At 47.9% G+C, this 15,546-nt stretch overlaps 1 protein-coding gene across 1 annotated transcript in view; it reads right to left on the reverse strand.

Annotated features, from left to right (window-relative positions):
- ITFG1 (integrin alpha FG-GAP repeat containing 1) overlaps nucleotides 1-15,546 on the reverse strand; it is a 118,701-nt gene that overhangs the window by 53,697 nt on the left and 49,458 nt on the right. The window lies entirely within an intron of this gene.

Here is a 15,546-nt window from a genome sequence, read left to right on the forward strand (position 1 = left end):
GCAATACCTGGGGGAGAGGGGAGAAACAGGGTAATAATTGGGCCATAAATTCTGTGGGGTCAGAGTTGGCTTCACTTGGGTACGTGCCGACATGTTGCTCCTCATAAATAACTGGATTTCTTTTGAAGCTTGGCTCAAGGCTCATGATTTAATTAGGGCATCCATCAGAACTCTGACAGTAGGTAACATCTTAAGCAGAATTTAGGGGGTGTCTATGTTTGTCAGATTATGAAGGCTTTGTGTGGTCAATAGGTCTTGTGATGGGTCAGGTGTGGGTGTGTCAAGTAAAGGTCTTATAGTGGGTCAGGTGTGGGTGTGTCAAATGAGGGTCTTTTAATGGGTCTTGTAATATTCTTTTCCTACACTTTATGAATATTTACATATTTACACCCAACAAAGGAGTCAATCCTTCCTCGATGTATGTCTTTCTAAAACCATTTGGAACTTTAGGAATAAAATTACTGAAAAGCTTTATGATTTCATGAGCTGTGCCAAGTTGACAGTAGTATATAAACTATTTGCACTTTTCAGACACAAGTTAAGTGCTCAGCCGTATATGGTGAGGAGGACAATGAATAAGGCAGGTAAAAATTGATCTAGCTCCCTCCGATGTAAGAATAATGTTCCCGGGGTTTATCGCGTTTTATTTTCCCAGCCGCCCAGTGAGATAAAGACAAGTTCCAGAAGTACAGAGAGATTAATCTCTTCCATCCAAAGCAGTCAGATTTGTGGGTCCGTGTGCAATGATTAACTGCAGAACAGTCTAGCTTCCCAGCTCCCTTCATCTCAGGAGGTTAGTATTTAGATCAAGGAAGCAAATCAATGAAGCGAAGCAGTGGAGAGATGCTTCCTAACAAATGAGAAGGTACTACTGGAAATGTTGCTATAAAGTAGGGGTGTCAAACTCAAGGCCCATGGGCCAGATTCGGCCTGCGGGGTGCTTAGATCTGGCCCGTGGGATCGCCCTCCAAACAGCGAAGAATTGGCCTGTGGTGGCTCTGCCAGCGAAAACATAACTCACCTGGCCTCCATTTTTGCTGGCAGAAGGCTGCAGGAGCTGTCGCGGCTGAAAACGGAGCCCAGATGGGCCGCGCACTGCCTCCCTGAGCTCCGTTTTTACTGGCAGAGGGCTGCAGGAGCTGTCGCGGCTGAAAACGGAGCCCAGATGGGCCGCACACTGCCTCCCTGAGCTCCGTTTTTACTGGCAGAGGGCTGCAGGAGCTGTCGCGGCTGAAAACGGAGCCCAGATGGGCCATGCACTGCTTCCCTGAGCTCCGTTTTTACTGGCAGAGGGCTGCAGGAGGCTGTCACAGCTGAAAACGGAGCCTGAGCTGGCTGAGCGACATCGAGCTGGCCACATACACACCCCCCCCGGCGCCACACACACACACAAACACACACACAAACAAACAAACAAACACTAGCCACCCAAGGTCAAACACAACCCTAATGCAGCCCTCAATGAAAGACAGCACTGAAAGTCCACGCAGAAGAGGGCTGATCATGAATGGTCCATCCAACAGTTGACTTTTGAAGGCAAACTGCATTTGAAGAAAGTAACAGGCGAGGTGGCGTAGTGGTTAGGGTGCAGTACTGCAGGCCACTTCAGCTGACTGTTATCTGCAGTTCAGCAGTTCAAATCTCACCGGCTCAAGGTTGACTCAGCCTTCCATCCTTCCGAGGTGGGTGAAATGAGGACCCAGACTGTGGGGGCAATTTGCTGAGTCAATTTGCTAAAAATCTGTAAACCGCTTAGAGAGGGCTGAAAGCTCTATGAAGCGGTATATAAGTCAAACAAACAAACAAACAAACAAGCAAATAACATGGGAACTACTCGGAAACAGGGAAGTGGTCACCTGCCGGCCTATAAAACAACGAATAAGCGAATACACCTATTTCACTATTGCCACAAGAACAAACCATTGACATCAAATCTGCAAAACACAAGAATGTTAATAAAAGCCAATCCGCGGTCAGTCCGTTTCAAAACAATTCACTCTGTTGCAGCCGATCAAGAAGGATATTTCTCAAAGAATTTCTCAAAGTATATTTCTCAAAGAATTTCGACTTAAGAGGGTTGGAGTAGGGGGGTGAAATCTTGGCTCAGACCCCGCCTCTCTTTTCCGACTGGTTTTGGGGGCAGCATGGAAACAAGAGGGGCCAGCCACCTTGCCGACAGATTTTCTTTTCAAAGATAAGGGGGGTGGGAAGGAGACCTACGCGAGGACACGTTTTGGAGAGTGAAATCTTTGCCTGTCTGGAGTTTCTCTCGGAGTGCCGTTTCAAAAAATAAAATAAAATTGAACAACAACGCTTAACGGCCCCACGGTAGAAAGAGCGGATTCTTAAACTTGTGTATCTGCAAGAGAACAAGGGTGGCAACTGGTTTTATCTCCCCATCTACAAATTTCCCTGCAAATGGAAAGGCAGGGCAACATGCTAAAAGGTTCAGCCAGCCTGAAGCAGCTGCACTCCAAAAATAGACGCCGGCGTGGAAGAGGTGGGGTGGGAGAAGAGTTTGGCAATTTTCAGCGATGAAAGTTGATGCAGCACGGCGAGGCTGCGGGCAAATGTGCCCCTTAAATCCCTTATCTCTAATTGGATAGGGTTTCCAAGAATTATAGAAGGGATGCTGGTAGGCCAGGTGTGTGATGACCCAGGACAAGGCAGGGAAGTCACACAGCCAGCTGCGAGTTCAAGGTCCCCTTTAATCCTCCAAATGTCCCCTTAAACGCTCCCACGATCATGGCAAGTCCCAGAGCAATGTATGTGCACACAGATACACAAGACAGCCTCTGGCTGCGCCCAGTCCAGCAAAACAAAGGAACAGGGAAATAACTCCACAAAAGAAGGAAAAAGCGATGAGTCGGGAAGTCCACGAATTCAGGAAGAAGGTACGGAGTTCACAAGTAAGGCAGAAGCAAGCAGTCCTGCAAATTCCAAATGTCTGTACTGGCACACCCAACTCTTACCAATTCAGCATTGGTTCCCGACAAGTGCCCCTCCCCACAGCGCCTCCTTAAGTCTCAGTCCCCAGGTGTGCCTTGTGAAGAGGGGTGGGGCGCTCTCCTCCTGGATAGTTGGGTCGGCCTGCACTGTTCGCGCTTTCTCTCCACTCTCGGTGCTCGGGGATCAGGAGGGGGCAGTCCTTGCTCCATCGCTCCTCGTTTCCACTGCTTGCCCTCTCTCGGTCATCCTGCCCCCGTTCCTCCCGGCTAACAAGCCATCCCAATCCGGAGGGGCCCTGGGCTGCCTTAGCCTGCTCCTCCCCACATTCCTCCAACGCTACCCCCTCAATCTACTAGCCCTGGCTTGTCCTCCTCCGCAGATTCAGGCTCCGATGGGGGCATGACACTCGGTGTATCCTGGATCTGCTTTTGTTGTGGTCTGGTTTCCTCATATTCTACAAGCAGTCCTCATTTAGTGACCACAACCGGGGCTGGCAACTCAGCTGTAAAGCGAAAAATTGCTAAGGAAAACCACGACCCCACTTACAATCCAACTTCAGCTTTCTCTTGCGGCTCTGCGAAGATCAGAAATATGAGGATTGCTGATCTTTTCAATGGCGGTCACGAAAGAAGGCAGTCGCTAAGTGAGGTTTTAGCTGGACGAAAGCATAGATGTTATGTTTTGCGGTGCTTTTTACCTTGGCGGTGCTTCCGCTTAGTTATTTCTCAGGAACGATGACATTTTTTTAAAAAAGAAAAAAAAAATCATGCTTAGCTGAAAATTACATCTCCAGCAAGCCATCTGTCCTCTGGAGGAGGAAACAGCTAGGTTGAAACTGAATTCTGCAGCAGCTGGGAACAGCAGACACGGAAATCAGTATTTCAGCCACTCCCCCAAATGATTTGGCTCTTATTGAAAATTCAAGATTAAATTATAAACTAGGCTGGGACAATACACCGATGTGGAAGCTATAAACTAAGAAAGTTCATGGAGGTTCTCAGTCATCCAGCTCATGGTTGTCCCAAAGGTGCTTTTTCAAGAGGCAGCTGGAATTTCTTTTCCTTTTTTTCCTTTTAGACGTCTCGCTTCTCATCCGAGAAGCTTCTTCAGTTCTGACTGAGTGGTGGAGGGTGGAAGGGTTTATAAGAGTGCCGAGAAGAGAAACAATGATGATTAGGGGACTGGAGGCTAAAACATATGAAGAACGGTTGCAGGAACTGGGTATGTCTAGTTTAATGAAAAGAAGGACCAGGGGAGACATGATAGCAGTGTTCCAATATTGGAGGGGCTGCCACAAAGAAGAGTGAGTCAAGCTATTCTCCAAAGCACCTGAGGGCAGAACAAGAAGCAATGGGTGTAAACTAATCAAGGAGAGAAGCAACTTAGAACTGAGGAGGAATTTCCTGACATTAATCAATGGAGCAGCTTGGCTCCAGAAGTTGTGAATGCCCCAACACTGGAAGTCTTTAAGAAGACGCTGGATAGCCATTTGTCTGAAGTGGTGTAGAGTTTCCTGCCTAAGCAGGGGGCGGGACTAGAAGACCTCCAAGGTCCCTTCCAACTCTGTTATTCTATTCCATCCCATCCCATCCCATTCTATATTCCTTGCAGTCCTTCCATCCTCCACCACCGCTCAGTCAGAACTGAAGAAGCTTGGATGAAAAGTGACAAGCCCAGTTGCCTTTTGAAAAAGCACCTTTGGGATCAAGACTATGAATAGCAATGTGTAACATCACAACTGTGGCTCAGTGGCTAAGACGCTGAGCTTGTCGATCAGAAAGGTCAGCAGTTCGGCAGTTCGAATCCCTAGTGCTGCGTAACAGAGTGAGCTCCCGTGACTTGTCCCAGCTTCTGCCAACCGAGCAGTTCGAAAGCACATAAAAATGCAAGTAGAAAAATAGGGACCACCTTTGGTGGGAAGATAATAGCATTCCATGTGCTTTCGGCATTGAGTCATGCCAAGAGCCAAGGTGGCGCAGTGGTTAAATGCAGCACTGCAGGCTACTACTAGATCAGCAGGTCAGCGGTTCAAATCTCACCGGCTCAGGGTTGACTCAGCCTTCCATCCTTCCGAGGTGGGTAAAATGAGGACCCAGATTGTTGGGGGCAATATGCTGACTCTCTGTAAACCGCTTAGAGAGGCCTGAAAGGCCTATGAAGCGGTATATAAGTCTACTGCTATTGCTATTGCTATTGCTATTGCTATGCCAGCCACATGACCACGGAGACGTCTTCGGACAGCGCTGGCTCTTTGGCTTTGAAACGGAGATGAGCACCATCCCCTAGAGTCGGGAACGACTAGCACTTATATGCGAGGGGAACCTTTACCTAACATCACAAGATGCCCTGAGTTGGTCCCAAGCAGGGATAGGTTCCTGCCAGTTCTAACCTCTTCTATAGAAGAGGTTCCACAAATCTACAGGACCATTTAGAACCGGTTCCAGCTCCCTCCCCCTGCCTGTCTGCACATCATCAAGATGAAGAGCGAGAGGAGGAATTCTGGGAGTTGAAGTCCACAAGTCTTAAAGCTGTCAAGTTTGAACACCCCTGGGGTTTTTTTTTCCTAAAGGGTTAGGGGTGCAAGGGTCTTGTAACTTGACAGCTTTAAGACTTGCGGGTTTCAAATGCCAGAGTTTCTGAGCCAACATTTTGGTTGCTAAGCAAGAGCATTGTTAAGTGAGTTTCACCACATTTTACAAGTTGGTTATGCTCACCCAGTCACATGGCTGGCAAGCCACTCCCACCCGGTCATATGGCCAGCAAGCCACTCCCACCCAGTCACATGGACGGCAAGCCACTCCCACAAAGCAGGCCACACCTACAGAAGAGGTTCTAAAAAAATTTGAAACCCACCACTGGTCCCAAGGCTGCGTATCTGATTTGTATAATCTGGTTGGATCCTTCTTTGATATATATTAACGTTTCCTGGGTGAAACCATGCCTCTTTTAAGCCCAAGAGAAGCAAAGCATTGAAAGAATCTCCGCACAACTGTCAAATTGCCAAACATTTCTCTCTTGCTTGATTCACAAACTCAGAACACAAAAGAATTTTTGGTGGCATTTTGCAGAGAATTCTCTTTTTGTTCTCTAAGAGAGATCAGAATGAATGTTTCTGTATCCTACATTGGATTGTTACAAATATGCATTAAAATGTTCATACATATAATAAAAGATCTTGGTAATTGAAAACTTTAAAAATGCAGAGAAGAGAGTAAGATTAGTTCTTTTCCCATTCGCATTTGTGCGTAACGCAGCTAAATGGATTCTAATGAATACAGGACAACTCTATAATCAACCATTAATCTTATTCAGGCCACTATACACAACCTATTTTATAACTATTACAATAATCTTGGCTTTTTTATTGCACTTGTTAACAACTGTCAATATATTTCCTCTCTAAAATGGCATGCTAAAGTGTTTCATGTTAAGAGCCTCCCCTGCCAATTATCAGCTCAGATTTTACAAGAATTTATAAATATTTATAACCACCTTTGGCAGTTCATTTGCCGGTGGGAGAAAAAACTGATTTTTTTTTTAAAGAGCTACTCTCTCGCTACACACAAACACACACACACACACACACACAGAGAGAGAGAAAAGCAGAAATAGCATAAAGGTAATCCAAATTCCAGTGTGGAAGCGGTAAATTTTAATATGAAGGACCCCTATAAATTTATGGAATAGGTTTACACCTCTGCTAGTTTCATTTTTGATAATCTGCCAGATGGAGGCCAGCATAAAGTTGAGAGAAATAAAAGCTTCTATAACAGCACATATGAAATAAAGATCTCTCGTTTACTAGAGATGCAAAATTACTTTCCTTCAAACAGCCTTTCAAAATGTGTAGCCATCGTGATTTGGATATTCCTTTCTTCTGTCCATCTCTTTCATCCATCCATCTCTATCCATCTATCACAATCTATATCTGTCTGTCCGTCTGTCCATCCATCCAACTACCTACCTACCTATCTGTCAAATAAACCTGCCTACCTACCAGATCAGTCATTCAATCAATCAATTGAGCCGAGGTGGTGCAGTGGTTAGGGTGCAGTACTGCAGGCCACTTCAGCTGACTGTTATCTGCAGTTCAGCGGTTCTAATCTCACCGGCTCAAGGTTGACTCAGCCTTCCATCCTTCCGAGGTGGGTGAAACGAGGACCCACACAGAGGGAGCAATATGCTGACTCTATAAACCGCTTAGAGAGGGCTGGAAGCCCTATGAAGCGGTATATAAGTCTAACTGCTATTGCTATTGCTAATCAATCAACCTACCAAATCTATCTATCTATCTATCTATCTATCTATCTATCTATCTATCTATCTATCTATCTATCTATCTATCTATCTATCTATCTATCTATCCAACCACCTACCTGCCAAATCAATTAACCTAACTACCAAATCAATCAATCAATCAATCAATCAATCAATCAATCAATCACTCAAATCAACCAACCAACCTATCAAATCTGTCTGTCTTTCTGTTCATCCATCAAATCCATCCAGATTTGCATAGCTTTCTGCAGCAATTATAGCTGGACCACGAACAATTTTAAGGGATAAGCTGCGTCACATCTACATTTCATGGGTCCGAAACCTGAGAGCTTTATGTGTAGCTCGAAGTCGTTCTCTTAACCCCACCAAGAAATGTGTTTTTATTCCGCACCATCCCTGTTACGATCTCTTTTCTCTGCCTACAGTTGGAACAAGGGTTGACATCTTGTTGAAATTATCCTCAATTAGGCAGCTGTGTACAATTACTACTTAAAAGTCAGAACAATTTGCCTTCTTGAAAAAAAAGAAAAATCACTCGCTTTACTTGAAAGCTTTTAACTTCCACTGCAAGAAAGGCCTGCTATTAAAATGTTCCTTAAGTGAATCTTGAAATCATGTAGAACCAAGAGAAAACCACCACCTCCCTCATGGGCAGTGGAATGCTCTCTTTATTTGGGGTGAAGGATTACAGTAATCGGCAAACTCTTTCAACACTTGCTTCCTAAACAAAGAAGTGCTGATAGGAGAAAGGCAACGGCGAACACCGGGTATCCGGTGTGTGTGTGTGTGTGTGTATCACAGAGTTATAGAAAGCAAAGAAATGAGAGTCATGCCTATTCAAGCATTTGGAAGAAAAGGATCAAGAAACAAAGGGAGCTCATCAACGCCCAATCAAAAGCAATGATTTACACTGAAGGAGAAAATGCATAAATGTACACACTTTTTACACTCTGGATGACGACGTTTGCGCTGCAGAAATGGGGAGCCACAGATGGGTGACACGGGCTGACCTGTCTCTTGAGAAACACATTTTGGAGGACATCAGATTCTAAGGACACCACTGGTGATGTGTCATGGCTCGATTCACCAGCCTTTAGCCACTTTCTATTGCTATGATGGCGAACCTATAGCACGGTTGCTACAGGTGGCAAGGAACCCCCACTCTGTCAGCACATGAGCCGTCACCCCAGTTCGGCTCCGCCACACATCCCTGCCATGCAGCTGGTCGTCGGGTCTCTGCCACACATGCATGGGAGGGGCAAAGCGCATACGGGGGCGTGCGCGCATGCACAGGGCGGGGCATATGTGCAGAATCCAGGCGCGCATTGTATTTTGGGGGTTCAGGCATGCGTGCACGCATTTGCACTTTGCACTTTGGACACTCCATCCAGAAAAGGTTAGTTATCTCTGTTCTATCGTGTCCTTAATGTGATGAGGCCAACCTCAATGCAGAAAAATAAACTCCATCCTCCTTTAGAAGAGAGGCAGATGATACAAACCCTAGCAGAGGGGCAATTAGCAACTGTCAGGCCTGCAGTCATATTCCTTTTAGGATCTTTGGCCTGCCACACTTTCTCCCCCCCACCCTCTCTATGCTGTTTCATTAGTGGGGGATAGGGAGGGGGGAATAGTAAGGAGTAGAATGTGTTGTTGTCATAATAAAACATTCCTTTCCAGAAGCCCAAGATCATCTTTTGTCTCCACACCTCTGCACCTGACCGGAACTAGGTGGGTGGCAATGCCAGCATGGCAGAGGAACATTGGATCATGTGATGGACTTGGGGGTGTGGGGGCAAGGTTTTGAACTTTCAACTGGGTGGAAACCCAGGAAGCTTTCAGATTTGGGTTTCCACAGTTTGTACCAACACGTCTCTCTTATTAAATTGGAACTTGATGAAAGCTATGCCTTGAACTCTGATTTAATTCTGGATGATATTTCGAACGCTGACAGCAACATTGGATGCTGCTAAATATCCCTTGTCAAGAACCACAAACGGACTTATTTGGCCGTGGTCACCTCACAGTCGGTGCTCTGTTTTGTCTCGCTGGTCCTATCACTCTTTTTGCAGTAGATATTCGCGAGACAGAAGGGGTGCGATGGCTAGGGTTGCGGGAGCGGCCATTAGGTAAGGGCGTGTGGCATTCATGGGGCATATTTCCCCCTCCCTTTCCTCCCACGCCCTCACCTCCTCACCTCGTGTTGCTTGCGCAGCAATCCACCAGAGGAAATGGCGGGGACAGTCTGCACATGCGTTTAAATATTTTCGGGGAGAACTTATTTTCAGGGAGGGGAGGGCTTATTTTAGCGCATGTGCTCCAACGCCCAATTGGACTTATTATCCAGGGAGGTCTTATTTTCGGGTAAACAGGGTAGACGTTCACACGTTCTTTCTGACACACAACAATGACACTATTTCTTAACTTGCGTAATCCATTCCTCAAAATTCATTCTCTCAAGTGGTTGAGGATATTCAGGAATAGCTGCTACTTTGGCAATACTAAAACAATAAAGATGGCAGTTTTAATTTTGCTGATTTGATAAGTCGGCTGTAATTAAAGTCCCCCCCCCATTTCTAAATCAATGGGCTTATTTGTCTAAGGCCATCTAATCACCAAGAGACTTAAAGGTGGCCTTGAAGCTTTTCCTGCAGCCTCATTCAATCGTTCCTCTGTTTGATTTCATACATTTTTATTGGAAAAACATTCCTTTTCTCTCTGCTTATTAAAAGAACACTGAAAGTCACTAAAATGATCTGTAATCAGCGCACAGCTATGTCAGTTAAGAGAATGAGGAATGGTGTAGCCCCAATTAGATTTATATAAGAAAATGTCATTCTTAGTCTGAATACTCTGTAGGAGGCTGTCATGCACAGAGAGCAGAATAAAATCTATTCCTTTATTGTACTAGTTATTTCCAGATTATAATGTTTGACTTTTTTTCCCAACATTAAACTATACTTTATGAGAAATAGGCTTTTGGTTTTTTTTTCAGACAGACATCAACAGGTTGAGTTCTTCTGCAACCTCAACCCCATTGGGGAAGAGCTAGAAAAAAATAAATATTTGAGCTTCTTGTAGCTTTAGTCTCTTTCATATTTCGTCCACCAGGAACCTGCCACCTCAATTTAAAACAGTTACCGAGACTGTGCTTCAGCACTGACGGCACTGATTGATGGTTCTAAGCCCGTCAACTTCAGTAAAATCAAGCTGAAAATAAAATAAAAAATCCAGCTAGTTTTGCATGCAAAGTAGAAGAAAAAAAAAATCTATCATCAGGTTTGGCCCAAGAGAGGAACGCTCACTGTTCTTGTTCAGCTTTTCTTGCCATACATACAGCTGATTTATTTATTGAGAAAATGTCTGGACCAAACGTGATTTCTAATGTTGGATTTTCTCCCTTACCAGAGGGAGCCCCCCTTGTGGGGTACTGCGAAGCTGTTACCATGGCAACTCCACAGTGCTGTACAGTAGAAGCCATTTTATGGCAGTACAGGAGAAGCCATTTTAAGGCACAACAGGCTGTATCTTAACAGAACACACCTCCCACAGAGTTTTAGGGGTCTCTTACCTCCACAATATTTTTTTCCAGAGGGTGTACTCTGTGTACCAAGTTCGGTTGAAATTGCTCGAGACGGCATTGAGAAAAGTAACTTATGGCTGTTTTTCACACTTACGACCCTTGCAGCATTCCCATGGTCTCTCACACATGACCAAATTCAAAATGTTTGACAACTGACTCAGATTTATGATGGTTGCAGTGTCCTGGGGTCATGTGATCCCCTTTTACGACCACCTGACAAGCAAAGCCAATGGGGAAGCCAGATTCGCTTAACAACCATGTTACCAATTTAATAACTGCAGGGATTCACTTAACCACTGTGCCAAGGAAGGTCGTAAAAGGCAGCAAATTCCACTTAAAAGTCGCTCTTAGCCGAGGACTGCCGGTAATGTTACTCTGCACCCGACAACAATTTGCTTCTATCAGTCATAAAAAAAGCAACGGGGAGTTTAGCTCAATGGAATTTTGTGACTTGTTCAGGAAGCCTAAAGATAAATACTTCAAATTTCTGGCTTTTTATTGAAAAAGACACGCTTGTCACTCCTGTAAGTATTTGCGCGAGAACGGGAATGGCCGCCGAGCTCTAACGCTCCGGCTACCGAAAAGAAACAGCGGAAAATTCCAGGCGACGAGGACCCCGAATATGACAACAGAGGGGTCCTCGCAAACGATCAGCTGTCAGGCTTCCAGGGAAGGTAACTTTCTAAGGAGGGGGCTACCTTCGGGTGGCCCCGGGACGGCGTTACCTCCCTCGGTGACTTTTCTTCCGATCAGCTGGGCGGCGGCGGTGGCGGCGTTGCGCGAGCGGCGGCGGCTTCGGCCCCGCTGCCTCAGGAGGCTGCCCCGCTGCCTTGGGAGGCTGGATCCGGACTTTGAAGTGCCTGTTTGGTTTGGAGGTTTATTTTTCTACCCTCACCGTAATCCTGGTGCCTGGCATTACGGCCCTATTGACGGCTCCCTCTTGAACAGCTGGGTGGCGGTGGTGGCGGCGTTGCATGAGCGGCGGTGGCTTTGGCCCCGCTGTCCCAAGAGGCTGCCCCGCTACCCTGGGGAGCTTGATCCGTGCCCTGATCAAAGGGTAAGGAGCTGCATGGAAGTGCCTGCTCGGTCTGGAGGACTTGGTCTTTATCCCCACCACAATTCTACTGTTTTGTATTGCGGCCCTGTTGACTGCTCTTTCTCCCCTTGGTACGACATCTCCTTTGGGTTCTACTGCTGCTTTCACTGGGCCTTGCAACGTTTTATTTACCATCTACCTTCCTGGATTGTGATCCCAGGTCTGCAACAACAAACTTTTTATTGTGTTGGGTACCATCTGCTGCTGTTGCTGCCTCAGGAGTGCCACGTCAGGCAAAACCGTCTACCAGACCATCTTGTATTGGACACCATTACCCCGGAAAGGCAGCATATGTGGTCCTCTGGCCCCCTCCAGTGGCCATTACTGGCGCTTCCTCTAGTTCTAGGCTGGTTTCATCATTTTTTCCACCTCTACCGCCTTCTTAATTACCACCTACACACTCCACTTACAATTATAGCCATAATTACATCTGCCGGGCCTCTGCACATACGAACTAACTGCATCCAGCTGGTTAATATTATCTTTTATCGTCCAAGGGAAACCATCTTAACTGCCCAGACTTTGCCTTTACTGACACTATTGATAAATCGGACTTTAACAGCTTTAACAATTTCTTCTAATCGCCTGGACTTTTTGGGACCTTCCCAAATACATAAGAGGGGACGAAGGCTACTCCCCCTTCTATATATACTCTTTTATAAGATCTACGGACGCTGCGCAAACTTTTAAATGGTATGCTGAGTGCATGGGATTGAATGTGTGAATTGGATGATCCCACTTTTTATTACCCTATGACTCTTGTATTTTATGTGTTTTAATTATCACGTGGGGACTGCTTGAGTGTATAAATGAGTGTGCTTGATTCGGAGGACCTGCCGGGAGTTGCGGGGGCTATGGGGGTGGCTGAGGGGGCTAAAGACACGGGAGAGGGTCGGGGTATTGCGGTCGTGACAGGGAGGGGCAGATACGGCGGGGACTCTAGGGCAGGCCATTACCGGGGAAGGAGGGTTCGCTACATCACAGAGATCCCTCCTTCCGGCCCTAGGAGTCCCACTCCAAGACCAGATGGTGTAAGTAATCAGGACCCTGGTCTCAGGCTGTTGTCGCTAAATGCCAGGTCTGTTGTACATAAAGCACCTCTCGTCCGGGACTTAATTTTAGACGAGAGGGCAGACCTGGCATGTATTACTGAGACCTGGCTGGGCCCAGAGGGAGGAGTCCCCCTTGTAGAACTGTGCCCAGAAGGATTTCAGGTGCTGCATCAGCCGAGAGCCCAGGGAAGGGGTGGGGGTGTGGCCGCTGTTATCCGGGAGTCGTTAGTTCCTCGTAGGGTCCCTGCTCCGGAGATTGTCGGGTGTGAGTCTTTGCTGTTAAAGTTGGACCTCAAGGGTCAAGTGGGTTTGCTGCTAACGTACCTGCCTCCCAACAGCGTTGCAGCAGCCCTCCCCTCGCTCCTCGAGTCAGTAGCCGAGCTGGCAGTTGAGTTCCCTAGGCTGATGGTCCTGGGGGACTTTAATCTGCCGACGCTCGGTGAAAACTCTGATGGGGCGCAGGAGTTCATGGCTTCCATGACAGCCATGGGCTTGACTCAAGTAATTCGAGGCCCAACCCATTCGGCGGGACACATGCTTGACCTTGTATTTCTCTCGGAGCAGTGGATGTGTGATCTTGGTCTGAGGGGGAGTGACATCGTACCCCTGTCGTGGTCAGACCATTGCCTACTGAGGCTCGACTTCCGGAGGCCAAACCCCCACTGTAGGGAGGAGGAACCGACCAGGTGGTTCCGCCCCAGGCGTCTTATGGAGCCAGTAAGGTTCCAGACAGAGCTTGGGGTTATTCCTGATACTCTCACCCACAGTCCGGTAGAGACTCTGGCTGCTGCGTGGCACTCGGCAGCGTCAGAGGCCCTCGACCGGATTGCGCCACTGCGGCCCCTCCGAGGCAGCGGATCCCGGAGACCACCTTGGTTCACCGAGGAGCTCCGGGAGATGAAGCGCCGGAGGAGATGCCTAGAGCACCGTTGGAGGTCCGATAAGTCCGCATCGAACCGAGCAATGGTAACCACCTGCACCAGGGAATATACTAGGGCACTTAGGGCAGCTAAAAGATCACATATAGCCTCCCTGGTTGCGTCCGCTGAGTCCCGTCCAGCCGCCCTGTTTAGGATAACCCGCTCCCTGTTGAACAAAAGGGAGGCGGGGGAACCCTTGCAGGGCAGAGCTGAAGAATATGCCCAATTCTTAGCGGACAAAATTGCTCGGTTTCGGACGGACTTGGACTCCACACCTGCAGTTCCAGCCGAGACTCAGAGGGACCAAGTTCAACAGCTCTGGGTTGAGTTTCAGGAGGTTACCCCCGGGGATGTGGACAAGGCCATGAGAGCTGTGAGTTCCTCCACCTGTGCTTTGGATCCGTGTCCCTCATGGCTGGTTTCTAACTGCAGTGAGGTGACACGAGGCTGGATCCAGGCGGTAGTAACCGCCTCCCTTCGGGAGGGGAACTTCCCCGCCGCACTGAAGGCGGCGGTGGTGAGACCCCTCCTGAAGAAGTCATCCCTTGATCCAGCTGTCCTTAATAACTACCGCCCGGTCTCCAACCTCCCCTTTCTGGGGAAGGTTGTTGAGAAGGTGGTGGCCTTCCAGCTCCAACGGTCCTTGGAGGAAGCAGACTATCTAGACCCCTTCCAGTCAGGCTTCAGACCCGGTTACAGCACTGAAACCGCCTTGGTCGCATTGATGGATGATCTCTGGAGAGCCAGAGATGAAGGACATCCCTCCATCCTGGTCCTCCTTGACCTCTCAGCGGCTTTCGATACCATCGACCATGGTATCCTTCTGCGAAGACTGCGGGAGGTGGGAGTGGGAGGCACCGTGTTACGGTGGTTCTCCTCCTACCTCTCGGACAGGTCGCAGTCGGTGTTAGTAGGAGGGCAGAGATCGTCCCCAAGGCCCCTAAAATATGGGGTGCCGCAGGGTTCGGTCTTATCCCCCCTACTATTTAACATTTACATGAAACCGCTGGGAGAGATCATCCGTAGGCACGGGATTAGATACCATCAATATGCGGACGATACTCAATTGTATCTGTCCGCCCCGTGCCAAATCAATGAAGCGGTTGACGTAATGGACCGGGGACTCGAAGCCGTCATGGACTGGATGAGGATTAACAAGCTTGTGCTCAACCCAGAAAAGACCGAGTGGCTGTTGTGTTTTCCTCCCAAAAATTCGGCCATTAATCCAACACTCAGGCTGGGGGGTCAAATTCTACACCCCTCAGAGAGGGTTCGCAACTTGGGAGTCCTCCTGGATCCACAGCTGTCATTCGACCATCATATAGCAGCTGTGACCAGGGGGGCATTCGCCCAGGTACGCCTGGTGCGCCAGTTGCGACCCTACCTGAACCGGGAGGCTCTCACAACAGTCACTCGGGCCCTCGTGATCTCTAGGCTGGAATACTGCAATGTGCTCTACATGGGGCTGCCCTTGAGGAACATCCGGCGACTTCAGCTAGTACAGAACGCAGCCGCGCGAGTGATCGCGGGTGCACCCCGATTCACCCGCATTACACCTATCCTCCGCGAGCTGCGCTGGCTACCTGTCGATCTCCGGATGCGCTTCAAGGTGCTATTGACCACCCATAAAGCCCTACATGGCAGTGGATCTGGATACTTGAGAGACCGCCT

This window comes from Thamnophis sirtalis, unplaced genomic scaffold (assembly GCF_051295495.1).
Source record: "Thamnophis sirtalis isolate CommonGarterSnake01/CBP01778 unplaced genomic scaffold, rThaSir2_p1.2 scaffold_14, whole genome shotgun sequence".
In the NCBI taxonomy this organism is placed as follows: domain Eukaryota; kingdom Metazoa; phylum Chordata; class Lepidosauria; order Squamata; family Natricidae; genus Thamnophis; species Thamnophis sirtalis.